Here is a 16,441-nt window from a genome sequence, read left to right as displayed (position 1 = left end):
CACCCTGCCTCAAAGAAAAAAAGTGCTCACACACACACTATTGCAGGTTTTGCTGGGATAGATCGATGATCCTTACGAACCACCATTATTGAACAGTGAGGTATGTAAGTACGTACTCACACACATATACAGCAACAAATAAACAATTAATGCACTCAAAATAAAATAAAATAAAATTGTTCTTAAGTAGAGGCTAACGTTTGAAGCTTCAAAAAAAAAAAAAAAATACCATTACAAATTTCAGAGTACAACTGAGAACGAAACTACAAGCATGAATTATTTGAAAGAAAGGGCATGCAATTATTGAGAACAACGTTTCACCTTAACTAAACGTTTTCTTGTTGGCAACTAATGTGAAATCCCTAATTTTATTCAATGGCCGCGAGTGGATTAGAAATGCACCTTCTCTTCTCTTCCCTTCGGTGGCCGTGGAATCGCTGATGTTATTCAATGGCCGTGAGTGTATAAAAATGCAGCTTTGCTTCTCTTCAATGGCCGTGGAATGTATAGAAATGATTAAGGAATGAGAGAGTCTGAGAGAGAGAGATAGCTGGGAGAGAAACTCACCAGAAAACAGTGGCATTTGGGCTGTTTAGTCGTTTGGACAAACAAACGAGCGGATGTTCATGTTAGTGCAATTTATGTGGGCTTTTTCGTCTTTTCTCGTTAGTATTGTTAGTATACCCGCTCTTTTTGTTTTAAACATTGTAATTGACTCTTTTACCATTGACATCAAGCATGTTGAACGAATTGACCCATAAACGAATTTATCAAGTATGTTAACCGGGTCCGGGTCCGGGTCCGGTTAAGGGCATTTCGATTTCGTCGTTCGCAATCCAAGGTTTGGTTTGTTGGTGATTCTTTTTTCGAAATTGTTTGGTGTTCTTTTCTTATTCTTTGGGAGTTTGATTGATAATGGGTATGGTTTTGATCTAAGCGAAAAACTTTCTTTTATGGGGTCGCTTTCTATTTTTTAACCTTTTTTTATTTCTTTATTGAGTGTAATTTCAATTGGGATGATTTGATATGAGTGGTGGTTCGAATTTATTGTACATTCTTTTAGAATTATGCTACTCTTTTGCGGTGTAGTTGGGTTTAATTTGATAATGGGTAGGGTATGTTTATCAAAATGTTTTTAATCCAAGCTTTGCTTTTAATTTTTTCAACTTATGCTTGTTCTTGGAACGGAATTGCAGTTGGATAATTTGATATATCAATGTCAAGATTATCAGTTTTGTTGAACATGAATATATGATTTGATGCTTTTAGTCTTATTTTGTGTAGTCCATTCACTTTGGGTTCTCCTTGTTTTAGGGTGTTCCTCCATCATCAGTCGCTGATTCTAATGGCTATAGAGATAATAGGTAATTTTGTACAAATTAGCATCATTTTGTTTTGTAAATTCAGAATTATCACTTTAATGGATCTTTTGTTGTGCTTCCCGTAGGGATAGAAGCAGAGATGACACATTGACCACTGTCAGAGATCGGAAAGTAAGTCGATGCTTTTGTTTGTTGATCATTACAAGTTGTTTAAAGAAGGCACTGTGATAATATTTTAATTACTTTGTTGACCCTTCTTGTAGAGGGGGTCATTTATGTTGTTTCACTTAAAGGGATTTAGGGCATGGATAAAGAAATTGTTTGAGTTCCCTTGTTTAGAATTGGTGAAATTATTAATTAATAAGGATTTGGAAAGAAATCCACACAGCTTATCTTCTGCCCAAAGTGATTGGATTTGGCTGGAATTGGAATGGGCAAAGGAGCAGTACTTTTTTGTACCCCTGTTCTAGTTAATTTTGAGGACAAAAACCTTCAATGTCAATTTTTGTTCTTTTTGTTTACATTTTTTCTATTTGCCAGACAGGATAAAGGAATTATACTCGCTGCCACCCCATTGGCATCCCTAAGGCTCCCTAATTCTACACCAGTCAACTATAACTACAAAAAGAAATGGACAAACACAAGTTGTAGTGTGTTTTAAGTTCTATCATTTGGAGCATTGATCTTTTATGAAAACATTTTTGCAGTCTATAGTTTATAAGAAGAATGTCAAAAAGACATTGAGTATTTGGCCTTTGGTCTTAATTCTTTTGTTGCTGTTTATGTTTGTGGGTCAGAATAATAGATGGGGCTTCTCTATATGCACTTTGCCGATCATGGTTGAGGAATGGTTATCCAGAAGAAAGTCAGGTTTGCATCAATTACAATGGGAATTTCCCTTTCTGTGCATTTGGACTGTGCTGCTTTCTTCTTTTGTTCATTTTTTTTATTTCTTTCCTGCATAACATATTGTAACAAATTTCAACATGCATAGATTCTTAATGAATTTACTTGAAGCTTTACATGTAGATACTTAACATACTTGATTGCACAGAGAAGTAAATGTGTCAAGTCTTACTGGAAAAGGTGATGGCATGTGTGCTTATAGGCTAGTTTTGTGGATTCTGGGATAAGCAAATCATAAAGCTAACATTTGCGTGTGTGTGGATTATAGAGAGATTTGGAACAGTTCTGAATTATTACTTGTGTGTGTTTTTGGAATAATCTAACGAGAGGAAATTTGATACTTTTTGCATTGGAGAACCTGGTCCTAGTAGGGAAAATTAATTTCTAAGAATCTTAAAGATATGCTTCATTTGTACTTAAAAGATATCAGATTGTTAATAGTAAAAGTGCTAGTATTTTGTTCATCTGGAGGCATGTGTGCAGTGTTCTCTCTCCCCTTTTTCTTCTTCTCCTCCTCCTCCTCCTTGTTGCAGTTTCACAGCTAAAGAACAGCCTCTTGAACCCTTTTTCCTACCCTCTTTTGCAACCCCAATTCAAAAATCTTAAGACCGACCACATAAACACACATAGGGCAGTTTTCTAATCTGATCTTCATCACAAGTTCATGGGCTTAAAGTTTGTGGCATGTGTTATGATCTAAGCAAAAGAGAGAAAATGTGACGCAAATTTGTACTCAACTGTTCACATTGCTTGTATATTTGATTCTCAAAACTTATTTGGAGATGTTACATATACTTTCAATTCAGACTACTGTTTTTTTTTAATTATTATAATTCAGACTACTGTTACTTACCATTAGCCTTTTGACTCAGAACCGATCTCTCATAGACTTTGCTGTGAACTTGGAAACTGAATCTTCTCTTTTGGCTTTCCTCTTATATATATATATATATATTCTAATATGGGTTTCAATTTTCTCTTTCCTTAAATTAAAAAAGAAAAGAAAAAACAAAAAAAGAAAAAGAAAAAGATGATTGAAAAGATGAATATAGTCTTTTTTTTTTCTTTTTCTTTTTTTTTTTTTTCTACTTATGATTAAGAAAGATGAATATGTCATAACTCTATTTGAAGTTCATACATTGTAGTTAGAGGGTCTTCGAGCAAACTAGTTTTTGGGTAAAAAGATTCATATTCTGCTTAAGTACATTTATCTGAGTAATTTTTCATTCAGTTCTATCTTGGGCTCATCTTCTGTTGAAATCACTATTCTATAGTTTTCCCACTGCTTGAAGTCATGTTCTTTTTTACTGTCCTCTTGTCCTTATAGTGCCTTTTAACATGAACCTGATCACACCTCTTGTTTGCTTAAAGCCACTTTATTTCTATCTGTCAAATAGTTGACAGTATTGGCTTTTGTTTGAAAATATTTGTTGTTGAAAGTATTTAATAGTGCGGTTTCTCACTTTTAACTTATTTTCTAATTTGTAATTCAAATGTATGTGTAAGATTTTGGCTAGGAAAATGCAATTTCCACCCCCTCTTTCTCCAACTTAATCTCTTCATATAGAGTATCCCAAGCAAGGTGGATGGTGGAGGAATGGTTAAGTTGAGATTAAACTCCTTGTCAAACATCTGTCACCATTGAAATGTTGAAGTCAATATTATTCTTAAGGGCAGTTACTGTCATTTCCTGTTTTATTAGCATTGTAGTAATTTCCTTGTAATTGCTTTTAAGAACAAACTTACATCAGTATATAGTATATGCAGAATATGCCCTTTGGTTTCTTTTTCATTGTGATTTGGGCCATCTGAGTTGTGTGTGGGAGTTAAAATGTTTGGAGACTAGAGTAAGACTTTATTCTTTTCACCCCCTGCCCTTAATAAATGTTTTGGTTTTATTTTTTCAATTGGCAGCCACAGTATGGGGATGCTGTGAAGTCTCTTCCAAAACCTTTGCCTATACCCGTGTCAGCCACTCATCTGCCAAAGAACAAGGAAGCTGAAGAAGAAGAGGCAGAGGATAAGGAGGTTGTCTATTGGGTTATCAATTTTTTGTTGTTATTTTTACTGTTTTTCTATTTTACCGCTCATCTGCCACAGTATTACAGTTAATTTTTTTCTTAGTATGATTAATCAATTGAATAATATTTTTAGAATAAAATAAAAAGAAATGTATTTGATGGGCGTATGAGGAAACATGGCCATAGAAGCGTCTGGAGAACTTTAAAAAATTTAATGAGAATGCTTAGATCCATATGTGTGTGTCTGCTTGTCTTTGCAGACGTGTAGATGAAATGCCAAAAGGTGTTTGGTGAGTCTTCAATCGTGAAAATTTGCATGTCACTTTTCCCTTCAGATTAATGGTTTTTATATAATATCTAGCCGGAGTTTGGTCTGTGCCACAAATATCCTCATTTATGTGGTGATCTTTTATCTCTATGCTTCGAAATTATAAAGATTTATCCCTTTGATCAAAGGAGTTTTTACTCAATATTTAGATGTATTTGCATGCATATATTTTGGTAGAATAAAACAATATAACCCATTTTAAGCATCTTTATTTTCCTTTACATTCCACAAATATGAGGTTATAGATATTTATCAAAAAAACAAAAAAAAAGCGAGGTTATTGTTGTTTATTCATTTTAGTTGGCTTTTGGATGAACCCTGAATTATTTGTCTTGTTTTGGTGTATTTCTTAAATAATCCACTGATATCTTGACATGAAATGATGTAATTTATTTTTTAAACTGAAAACCAGGCAGTAGTTTTAGTAGTAGATTAGTTGGATAATTCTAATGTTATCTGGGGTTTATTGCAAGTCAGTCAGCCCACTTTTCTAAGTTATAACTTATGTTCTCTGACTGATAATCATCCTTCATGACCAAACTTAATTGCGGTCATTCTTCTTCTATGGCATGTAGGAGCTGTACCCATTAGGTATGCATATTGAAATTAGCACTTTAACTTTGGAGACCATATTCGGTAATTCTTGTATCCTCTTGGGTGAGTAACTTATGATTTTTCAATATTAGGATATGAACTTGTTAAGTATAGACTTAAAAAGCAATTCTAGGAAAAATATAGAAAGCTATGACAAGTTTTTGACTAGTGTATATTGGGGAGGCTTGCATATGATAAAGTTGCTACACCATGGAATATCACTATTTGACAACAAATTGACATATATTTACAAAATATATGATTTTTAAGTGACATGGACATGTTTTAGAGTTGAATATTTATACTACTGAACCTTCAAGTGTCCTTTGTGTTTTTACGGGGCTTAGGAAATGAAATAAGGCTTTATTTTCATTGCACATACGTCGATAGAGACATACATACATACGTGCATTTTCAATTGAAAGTTTTGATCTATTGTAGATGCTCCTCTAACTCCTCCAAGCTAACTTACCTGTTTCTGCATTCAGGATGAGGAATCTGTTGAGCATTTGTCACCGCATGATCTTTTGAAAGGACACATCAAACATGCTAAAAGGTTCGAGCACGGTAAGTTTCTATATTTCCTATTTGGTGCCATTTTTTTTAACTTCTCATCTTTTAAATATTATTCTTTCTAGTCAGAATGAGGCATGGTTTAGTTAATTTGAAATGGTGCTGAAATTTTTTGAACTTGATTGTAGTTGAAGTAGGACAGTCTGATAGTGCTTCCTATGAGAATTCATAGATGGATTATGAAATTAAATGTCCTCGTCTAACTTGGAAAATAAGTCCAAGGAATTATAGTACCTTTAAATGATTGTGTTGAAGTTCTTTACTCATTCTCTATATATCGTCTTAGGCATCTAATGTAGAAATATAGAGAATGATTAAAAATCTTCATATGTTTTTTATCGACTTAGAGAAAGCATATGATAGGGCACCTAGAGGTAATATGGTGGTTTTGGAAAAGAGAAGGGTTCCCTATAGAGTATGTAATGTTATTTGGGATATTATGATAGAGCCGTAACTAGTGTGAGAACTATAAAAGTATCTAAGCGAGTTTCCTATCACAATAGGTTTATATCAAGGATCACAATAGCTAACTAGATCGATCCAGGATGAGGTCTCTGGGTGTGTATGTTCTTGCAAATAATATCATGTTATGACGAGACTTGAGTGGAAAATTACTTCAAGCTGGAAGTTTAGAGGGATATTTTAGAATCTTGAGGTTTTAGGTTAGTAAGACTAAACCAAGTATATGGAGTGCAAGTTCAGTACAACTAGAAATAGAATTGGCAGGATAGCATAATTTGATGGTCAAAAGACACTAAAGAATGATTACTTTCAGTATCTCAGATCATTAATTTTATAAAGATTGGGAGATTGAAAAAATGGGGCTCATAGAATAGAGCATAGTGGATGAAGCGAAGAAGTGCATCGGTAGTATTGTGTGATCTTAGAATACTCATTTAAGTTAAAGGGAAAGACTGTAAGACTGCTATAGGACATGTTTTTACTATCATTGTAATGGTTTTTTGTTTTGTATAACAATCTTCTCACTCTCAAGGAGTCCAGAAATTCCGCAAAACTAGAAAAGTGAGGACTATTATACATCACCAAGCATAAAGAGATTTGAACATAACATCTTTTAAACACCAATCTCTCGCAATATGCAAGGATCCTCGCATTCTGCACTCTCCAAATGCACCACATTAAGCACAAATGGGCTATTTTCCATGTAACGACCCAGGAAAAAACGTTAATCATATCTACACTATCACTCCAAAAGAACTAGTCAATTTGGAGTTTCCTTAGAATTCCTTCACCTAGTACTTAAGCAATGTGAAACTTAATTCTCATGACTATTTTTATAAATCACCCATTATATGTGGGGTACTCTTCATCTTCCCAATGTGGGAACAGAGTGTTACAAACTCCCCTCATTAAATCCTTGATGTCTTTGTTAGGATCATGTCATGCAGTGCTCAAGTATAACATGGCGTTACTAGGTTGTTTTGATACCATTTGTAACAGCCCAAGGAAAAGCGCTAATCACATCTTCGCTATCATCTTAAAAAGTCTAGTCAATTTAAAACCTCCTTGGAATCTCTTTAAGAAAGCCCATCATTATAATGGATATATAGGCTTTCTTAAAATCGTACTATTTCATATGTTTGTGTTCATTTTTGCAATGGCTTCCATTCTTTTACCTAATAGCTTGTGTAAATTTAGAAGGGGTATTCATTATACATGAGACGTCCAAAGGAAGTATTAGAATCTGGATCTGGCTTGCATGCGGTAGCGAAAACTACCGCATGCATGCTGTAGCGCAAAACGGCCGTGTTTTGGGCAATAAAAAAGTAGTTTTTTTAAAGAAATAATATAAAATTCATTAAGTATTAAAAAAATAAATAATTTTAAAAAATAAAAATATTAAAAAAATAAAACTATTAAAAAACTAAAAAAAAAAAAAAAAAAAAAAAATCCAAATGAAAATCAAAGGGCCGGCCACCCCATTTTTGGCCAAGGGGGTGGCTCATGGCTGGTCTGGGATGGACGAACCACCCCCATGGCGTTTGGGGGTGGTCTGGCCACCCCAAAAGGCCAAAAAAAAAAAAAAAAGTTTGGGTTTTGGGGGTGGCCGGACCACCCCCCCAAGGGCTTGAGGGTGGTTTTGGCCACCCCTTACGGCCGCAACCATCTATTGTTTATCATATTTCATCTATCTATTGTTTATCAATCATCAAAGTATTGCAATTATATTCGATGATTGTGTTTTGATAAGAAAATTGAATGATCAACTACTTCGATTGGAAAAATAAGAAAATTTATGGCTTATATGGCATAGGGCCGGCAATTTTGACACGACCTGCGAACCCGACACGAAAAAATAGGTATTGGGCGTTGGGCTTATCGGGTTCGTGTCGTAATCAAGTCTACCCGATTAAGACCCGGTAATTTCGTGTCTGGCGGGTCGACCCGCCAAACATGGTTACTGTGCAGGTCTGGCGGGTCGACCCGCTAGACCCCCTTTTTTTTTTCTAAAGCAGGGGCGGGGCGCCCCTGGAAAAATCCTAAAAAATTTCTCTTGCCCCTACTGATCTCCGGATCTCCCTCCTTTTTTCTTGCCCCTACCTCTTCCTCCTCCTTTCTTCTTCTTCTTCTCTCGCTCAGCTTCTCTCTTCCATCTCTCTCCTCCAGTCCTCCTCATGCTTCCCCTCTTTTTCTCCGTCTTTCTCACAGTTTATTTCTCCTCTCTGGATCATTCTCTCTCAACAGTCTCATAAATTTTTCTCTCTCTAGAACATGAGACTATGAGAGACCCACTTTTTGACTTTCCTTCTTTTTTCAGCCTACCACGCGGACAATAAATTTTTGGCATATATATATATATATTTGGGGGGGTTAATTTCATCCACTTTAATTGGTTCAAAATTTGCCCACTCTCAAAAAAGAAAGAAAAAAAAAAAAAATCTCCTCTGCCCAATGCACTTATACAGCCACTCTTAAGATTACAAATAAGAAAAATACAATTTGATAAAGAGTGGACTTATATCAATTAACGTGAATATATTTTCTAAATGCCAAATAAAATAACCCAAAAATAATTAAATACCATTAATAGATATTTAAATATTAAAAGTAATTAATTGGACATGCAATATTTTTTTCAAAGTGTTTGAAACTTTGAAATCACAAAATAATTTATATTGGTTTTTGGTAGATATAGTATAATATAATATTATTTTATATTAATTAAATATTAGTCTTACATCCCGCCCCTACAATAAGGAAATTCAGGTTCCGCCACTGCTCTCAAATATACAGATATCATATTTTGTGTTGAAATATACATAATTCTTTTTTAGTGGAATGTAATTTGAGCAAAATTAAATTTCTTTATACTAAAAATTATTTTAATAAATGAACTTAGTTAATATGCTTGCTTGTTTTAAGTTTAGGTGAAATCATGAGTTTAGTAATTTCTTTTGGAGTACAATTACGGTCACTTTCCATTTTTTTTTTTTGGTTTCTTATCCTTTATTAAAGCCTTTAATTTCTTGGAACTCAATTTTTTGCATTGACTATATTGATGTATTATTATTACAATTTTTTTTTTTTGGTTTTTTTAAATTTTATAGTTTAGGGTTTTAACGGGTCGTGCCTACCCGATTAGACCTGGTTATTTTAAATGGGTAAAACAGGTCGTGTCGGGTTACCCGGCTATTTTCGTGTCATAATCGTGTCAGACCCGATTACCCGTTTAGCTAAACGGGTCGTGTCTGTGTATAGGCTAATCGTGTAATGGGTACCCGCGGGTCGTAATCGGGTTGTATCAGGTACCCATTTTGCCACCCCTAAATTGTGGCAAGTGTGACATGTGGGAGTGGACGATGAAGTGTTAAGTTTTGTCACTGCGTATGTGGCAATTTGATTCTTAATAGACATTTAAATTTGGCCAAAAAACCTACTGAAGAATGCATTTCAAATTCACAATAAACTTATGCAATGAAAGCCAAAAAAACAAAAGCTTAATGAGAAATTTAAATAGGCGTGTTGGCTCATGAATTTATCTTACATGGGACACTTGTCATTTTATTATTATTGGTGATGCGGTAGATTAACTATTCCCATCAAAATTTCTAGGGGTGATCATGCGGTTGCGGTTAGCGGTTAGTGGCTAAAACCGCTAACCGCAACCGCTTAAGCGGTTAGTACATTTTACTAACCACTTCTGCTAACCGTATCCGGCTAACCTCTTTTTTTACTAACCTTTTTTTTTGGCTTCGTTTGGGCCGAATTTGAGAATTAGGCTTTATTTGGGCTCACTTTAAATGTCTTTTTCCACTTTTTTTTTTTTCCTGTTCAGGTTTTTTTTTTTTTTGTTGCCTTTTGGTCCAATTTTCAGTTTTGGGCTTATTTTGCCCCTTTTGGCCTTTTCTATGCCTTTTTGACAATAAAATATGCACTATTTAACAAGCATATAGGTTGCGAGAACTTGAAGCTTGAGGCTCATCTACAATAGAACAAATTAAATGAAAATTTCATGTTTAGGGTTAGAAAATCATCAGGATGAAATGAATATATAGAAGTGCAAAACGATATATAAAATAAAAATATATATAGTATATTAAAAAAAGCGGTTAGCGGTTAATAAAAACCGCATGAACACCCCTAAAAGTTTCAAACAAAAGTTGAGAACAAAAATTTATTTATCAATTTTGCTTGCCACAAAAATTTTTTACACCCTAAAGACTAATAGTGGGTTCGTTCGATAAAAAAATTTAGATGGTGTTTTCGACTTTTTAGTTTAAAAAGTGTTCTAATGCAACATAAATGTGAAAATAAGGTTGTGTTTTATAAGCATTTTGTGTTTGAAGTTATTTGGTAATATTTTTATTTTTTGACTAAAAAGCCAAAAAAAAAAAAAAAAAGCAAACCTAAATACTCTTCATACCAACACATTTGATACATATTTTTTTAAAGTTTGATACATTAAATTGAGAGTTTTTAAAGTTTATAGAGATGATTGCAAAAACGCTTAAAGTTTAGGGGAGTTAAGTGAAGTTTCTCAAAAAGCAAAAAATTCTCATCTAAAGAGGGTTTTTATAGTCTCGTCTTTCTATTGGTTTACTGAGAAAATTCTCATTCTCAATTCAGAATAAGAGTATATAATTTAACCTTTTGGTCATGAAGTTTCTGATTGTAGTTGTTCAGGTGCTAAGTGGGGTGGTTTTCCTTTCTTTCTCCATTATTTTCTTCTTGGGTGGTGGAATTCCAAAACTAGTTACTAAAGAATGGATGCATATACCTTTGATTACAATATTACTGTGAACATAGAGAACATAATAGTTTGCACTTATGTTACTTGCTATGTCTTGCACATACCTTTTAATATGTACTTTCTAAGACGTTAGGATAGGTATAAATGTGATTGCGGCAATTTTACCTTATACCTTGCTCTTAGGGGTGGGCAGATTAACCGGTTACCGATTACCGACCGATTACCACATTTAACCGAACCAATAGTAACCGTAACCGATAAGCTTATTGGTCGGTAATCGGTTAAAAATTTTATACCGATAAGCTTGTTGGTCGGTAATCGGTCGGTTAATAATTTGTTATCGAAAAACCGATATGACTGATAAGTTTTTGTAATTTTTAATTTTTTATAATTTTATATTTATTATTGAAATCAAAACGACGTCGTTTTGGTTTTTATTTTATATTGTAGTGGATCAATATAAAAAAAAGCTTCAATAAGCTATTTTAGCCAAAAATATACCCCAAAATAACTAATTTTTAATAAGGTATTTTAGGCTTTAGCCCAACAAAACGTATTTGAGCCTCCAAAACAATTAATTTTTGGCCCAATTAGCAACCAGCTAAAAGCCTAATAAAAGGCCCAGAAAAAACCGATTTAACCAACCGGTTAACCGATTACCGATATGACCGATAATTTTCGGTAACATTTTTTATCGGTTGGTAATCGGTTAGGATTTGGTTAACCGATAGCTTATCGGTCGGTAACCGGTAAGCCCATTATCCGGACCGATATGACCGATACCCAGCCCTACTTTCTCTTATACATTGCTCATGAGCTCACTCTCCAGTAATAGTATCATTAAGTTTGGAGCCTCATATAATATATCTCCTTTCTCGTGGTTCCCATTTTTTTTTATCAAGTTTAGAAACTTGAATAGTGGCAAGCTGAGTGTACTTGACTCGTGCATGCCTTCAAGCACACATATTTGTGTAAAATTGAACTTCTCTTGAGATTGTGGCCTAACTTTCTTGTACTAGAGGAGGTTGGTAATAGATGTGTGTTTCACCATTTTGGATGTGTAATGAGCAACTATGAAATTCGAAATAATCACTTTTTCTCATTAAGAAATATTTCCTGAAGGACTGTACATCCTGCGTATCATATGACATGCTTGCATGAAAAAAAAGAACTTGTATTAGCATGCACAAGGAGTTACCTCAATTTTGGAGATCATTGACCTTAATACTGAATCTGAACCATCTGTTCATTTCAGCCATTTAATCTGGGTATCTTTTCAGTGAAAGGTTATTGTTGTGTGCCGTGTACTTAAGTAAGCAAAACAGTGATCTACGAACAAATATCTCAGATGGATGGCAGTGATGTACTGATGGAAGTATCAAACTAGAGTGGTTGGTCTCCTCTTTAGAGATCCTTGTTGGCTAGTTCGTTTGAAACATGTCCGGACGATCCAAACTTAAAGAGTTACAAAATGTCTCGTTTGCATATGCGGCTGTATCCCATCTAGACGGGATGGTCTTGACTCTTGAAGATTCACAGTGAGCCTCGTCTGCAGTTACGTCTGCATACCGTCCGGACAAGATGGTTCAAGAAAACTCAGCGTCACTCGTTTGCAGTCTCGTCTTCAGTGTGTTCGAACGAAGACTTTAGTTTAATTTACAGTACTTTGCGTCTGTAGTTCCGTCAAGCAAGGCGTCAGGACGTCACGCTCTAAGATCTAGTGTTAAAACATATTTCCGTCCAGACAAGTATGAAACTTTCCCCCGTGACCACCATCCTTCAATTCTACTCCCCCGCATCAAGAAACACCACCCCTCTCTCCAACACAAACACAAACACCTCCACTGCCCCTTTCCTCCACCAGAAACCCACCATAGCTCTCTACCAAGCACCCAACCTTCGCCTCATACCTCGACGCCCCCGACCTCCCTCCAAAAGTGAAGCTCCTCTGCAGGATCGTTGCTACCACCGACTCCCTCTCAGTAGAGGAGGCCCTCCAAGACACCAGCGTCTGCGTCACCCAAGCCGACCTTGAGCATGTCCTCAAGCTCTCCTATGCCTTCCCCGGCCCCACCCTCAAGTTCTTCCGCTGGTCCGGCCGCCAGCTCAGCGACAACCACAGCCCCTACGCTTTCATGAACCTCGTTGAGAACCTGTTGGGCAAGAATTACCTCTTCGACCCCATGGGGAGCGCCATTAAATCCATGAGCTCGGAGGGCCGCTTGGTCTCCTTGGCCACCTTTGCCTCCGTCTTCAGCGGCTATGTCATTGCTGGTCGCATCTGAAAAGCATTCCTGACATTTGACGCCATGGATCAGTACGGCGTTCTGCACGATATTGTGGTGTTGAATTCGCTTCTGAGCGCGATTTGCAGAGACGGGGAGACTGCGGATGTTGTTGAGTTCTTGCGGGATGCGAAGGAGAAGATCAGTCCGGATGTGGATACATATGCAAACCTGTTGGAAGGTTGGGAGAAGGAAGGCAATGCCGATTGCGCTAGGCAGACATTCGCAGAGATGGTGTTTGAGATTGGTTGGAACCTGAGCAATGTGCCCGCTTAATGATTCGTTATTGAGCACTTTGATTAAGGGCCCTGATGGCCCTCACGAGGCCATGAAGTTCCTCGATATGATGAAGGATAAGCGGTGTTATCCGTGGTGAAGTTCTTCAAGTTTGCTCTCGACGAGTGTTCGAAGAAAGACGACGCTCGTGGAGCCGCATTGATTTGGGACGCAATGGTGGGTGATATTGGTTTTAGACCCGATACCCAGATGTATAACATGGTCATTGCTTTATATTGTCGATGTAAGGGTACAGATTTAGCTAAAATTTTGTTGGATGAGATGGTTTATTATGGGTCATTTCCGGATTCACAAACTTATAACGTGGTGTTTCAGTACTTGATGAAGTGCAGGAGGATAGGGGAGGCTTCGGTGATGTTCAATGAGATGATTAAAAATGTGTGTGTTCCAGACCATCTTAATTGTAGTTCAGCAGTTAGGATTTATATGGATTCTCAGGAATATAATATGGCTATAAAAGTTTGGAAATGCATGATAGAGAATTATAATTCTGATTTGGAGAAGACTGGGAATTTGTTGGTTGTGGGGCTTCATGATATGAATAGGCTCCCAGAAGCAGTCTAGTATGCCGAGGATATGATTGGTAGAAGAATCAAGTTGAACTCTTCCACATTGTCGAAGCTGAAACAGAGCCTTTTCAAAGCAGGGAAGCAACTTGCGTATGATGAACTTTTAAGAAAGTTGAAATATCAATAGGTAGGTAATCTCTATATGCATTTTGATATTTATGGCCAAGTACTTACAAAAAAAATATATTTTTGGCCAAGTGATACGTGGAAGTTCCAAGGACCTTGTGACATGGTTTTATCTTTGTTTTGATGGGATCATTTCACATGGTCTAGACTTGTAATTAGGATTGTATAACTTGTAACTAAGATTGTATGACTTGAATTAGAAAAATGCAAATAGAATTCGATGACATTAACTAGTTAACAACTACTTTAGAAGCATCAGTGTGGATCAGTTGAGTCAGTTATCTGACAGATTTATGCTTTCTTCATTATATATATACACCAATAATCTTCAAGGAGAAAAAAAAAAAGAAGAAGACCTAAATGGTTTGTGCCTCAAATAGGTTATTAGGACCGACTTATCCTTGTGGCAATTAGAAATTCCAAAACCGGGGCTGTGCTGCTTTTCTTCATATGCTTGAATGCAGTATTCGGTTGTCTTTGTCTTGTAAAGGTTGTTGGTTCCATAAAACCAGTTTCTAGGTTCATGAAATTGCAGATAAGCATTTAATTTTCTCTGTGCCTTTTAAATCAATTTCAATCTCTCTCAGATGATACTTTGATTGCAGCATGCTGGTCTAGTAATGGTCACTAGTAAAGAGCCCCTCTCCCCCACCTCTTCAAAAGTTATGTTGAGGTTGAGGTTGGGGTATCTTCCCCGACTGTTCTAAAGGTTCTGCAAACACATTTTTATAAAGGCAATGCCTAATTTTGTGGAATCCAGAGAACTTACCTAGTTTCTGGCAACTTTTAGGAAGGAAGCAGTTTTTAAATCCTTTCCATGGCTCTCTTTGTTGGACTGCAACCATTGTCTGGAAGGGGGAAAGAGTAACATTTCAATCGATTGTGTTATTAAAGAAGCTGGATTCTTGGTTTTGGCTCCTCTCTGGTGACTTCTTGGCTGTATGTTCCTGTCACCCTGAGAATGTTGCTATTTCTGCTGCACATCAGTTACAAAAAAGCTTTGAGAACCACCATGTGGCAAGCATTTTGTGGTAGCTCAGGTGAACCACAAAACTGTCTGATTTGTTGATTTCGCTGTTTGATTCAAATTGAATTCTAAGATGATGGGTCGGTTTGGAGATATTGTGTATGAGAGAGTATTTAGATCATGAGGTCAACTATTATCTAATCAAAACTGATTATTTTCTGCACTTGGTCCTGCAACAGTGCAACTTATTAGATGGTGGATATTTATCTAAAACTTCAGTTGGAAATGGTCACAAATTACAAGATTTCAGTGCTTATTGTCAGAGTGAAGTTTCTAGTAATGAGGCATAGTAAATTTTCTTGCAAGTTTATCTGTTGGAATTGGAAAGTTAATGCATAGGATTTCTTCCCAGTTATTGCTTGGTTTTTACTAATGCTGCGAAAAAGCTATCTTGTACGGTGCAATTTGGTGTTATTCATAAAAAACAGTAAGTTACAAGTTGATGTTGAGTGTTTTCACCACTGGAAGTGCATATAGAACTATTGGTTGCATTATTTGACACTAATATTGCATTGTTTAGATCTCCAAGGAAATAAATGCCACGGCCACATGCAAATGGAGCCTTTACATTGAAATGCCTGAATTCTGTAAGTGTCTGTGTTCATTGCAATATAAACACTTCTGTATACGTGTTCTAAAGTTGATTTTTATCCATTAATTCTCCTTTTAGTTCCCTTCTCTTTTCGGGGAGAAGGTGATTGGTATTTGTGACCTCATAGCGCTGCAAAATTTTGCAGATGCATGATTAATGACTGAAAAAGGATTTGGAGGAGAACAAGGATTTTTTATGATCGATTGTCAGACATCGCTTAGAAATTTTGGTTGTCTGTCTCTGTAGACATTCTATCAAAGTAGAAATTGTGTTTATCTACATTTGGCTACCCTTTTCTTTTTTCATGTATATGAGCTTGTCCATTTGTTTGCCATAGAAAAGAATACTCTTCGGGTTGCCGCTTGCTGTTTATTGATCTTCACCTGAATATAACAGGTTTTATTATTAAGTGCATTGCAGGCAGTGTTCTTGTGAAGATTTTTTTCTGTTGGTGGTGAGGAATATTGCACATCTTTGTACTTGTCATTTTCTCACATATTATGGTGACGCTATGTTACCTTGAGAAAGTAGAGAAACCATTCTTTCATTTAATTAGGTTTGGGTAATTTTTGTTTATTCTGTTATCTTT

At 36.0% G+C, this 16,441-nt stretch overlaps 1 pseudogene; it reads left to right on the top strand.

The window, feature by feature from the left end:
* Window positions 1-1,106: 1,106 nt before the first annotated feature.
* On the top strand, window positions 1,107-14,450 carry LOC132177919 (pentatricopeptide repeat-containing protein At1g77360, mitochondrial-like; annotated as a pseudogene).
* Window positions 14,451-16,441: the final 1,991 nt, after the last annotated feature.

This window comes from Corylus avellana, chromosome ca4, assembly GCF_901000735.1.
Source record: "Corylus avellana chromosome ca4, CavTom2PMs-1.0".
Classification (NCBI taxonomy): domain Eukaryota; kingdom Viridiplantae; phylum Streptophyta; class Magnoliopsida; order Fagales; family Betulaceae; genus Corylus; species Corylus avellana.
This window is presented reverse-complemented; position numbering and strand designations above follow the sequence as displayed.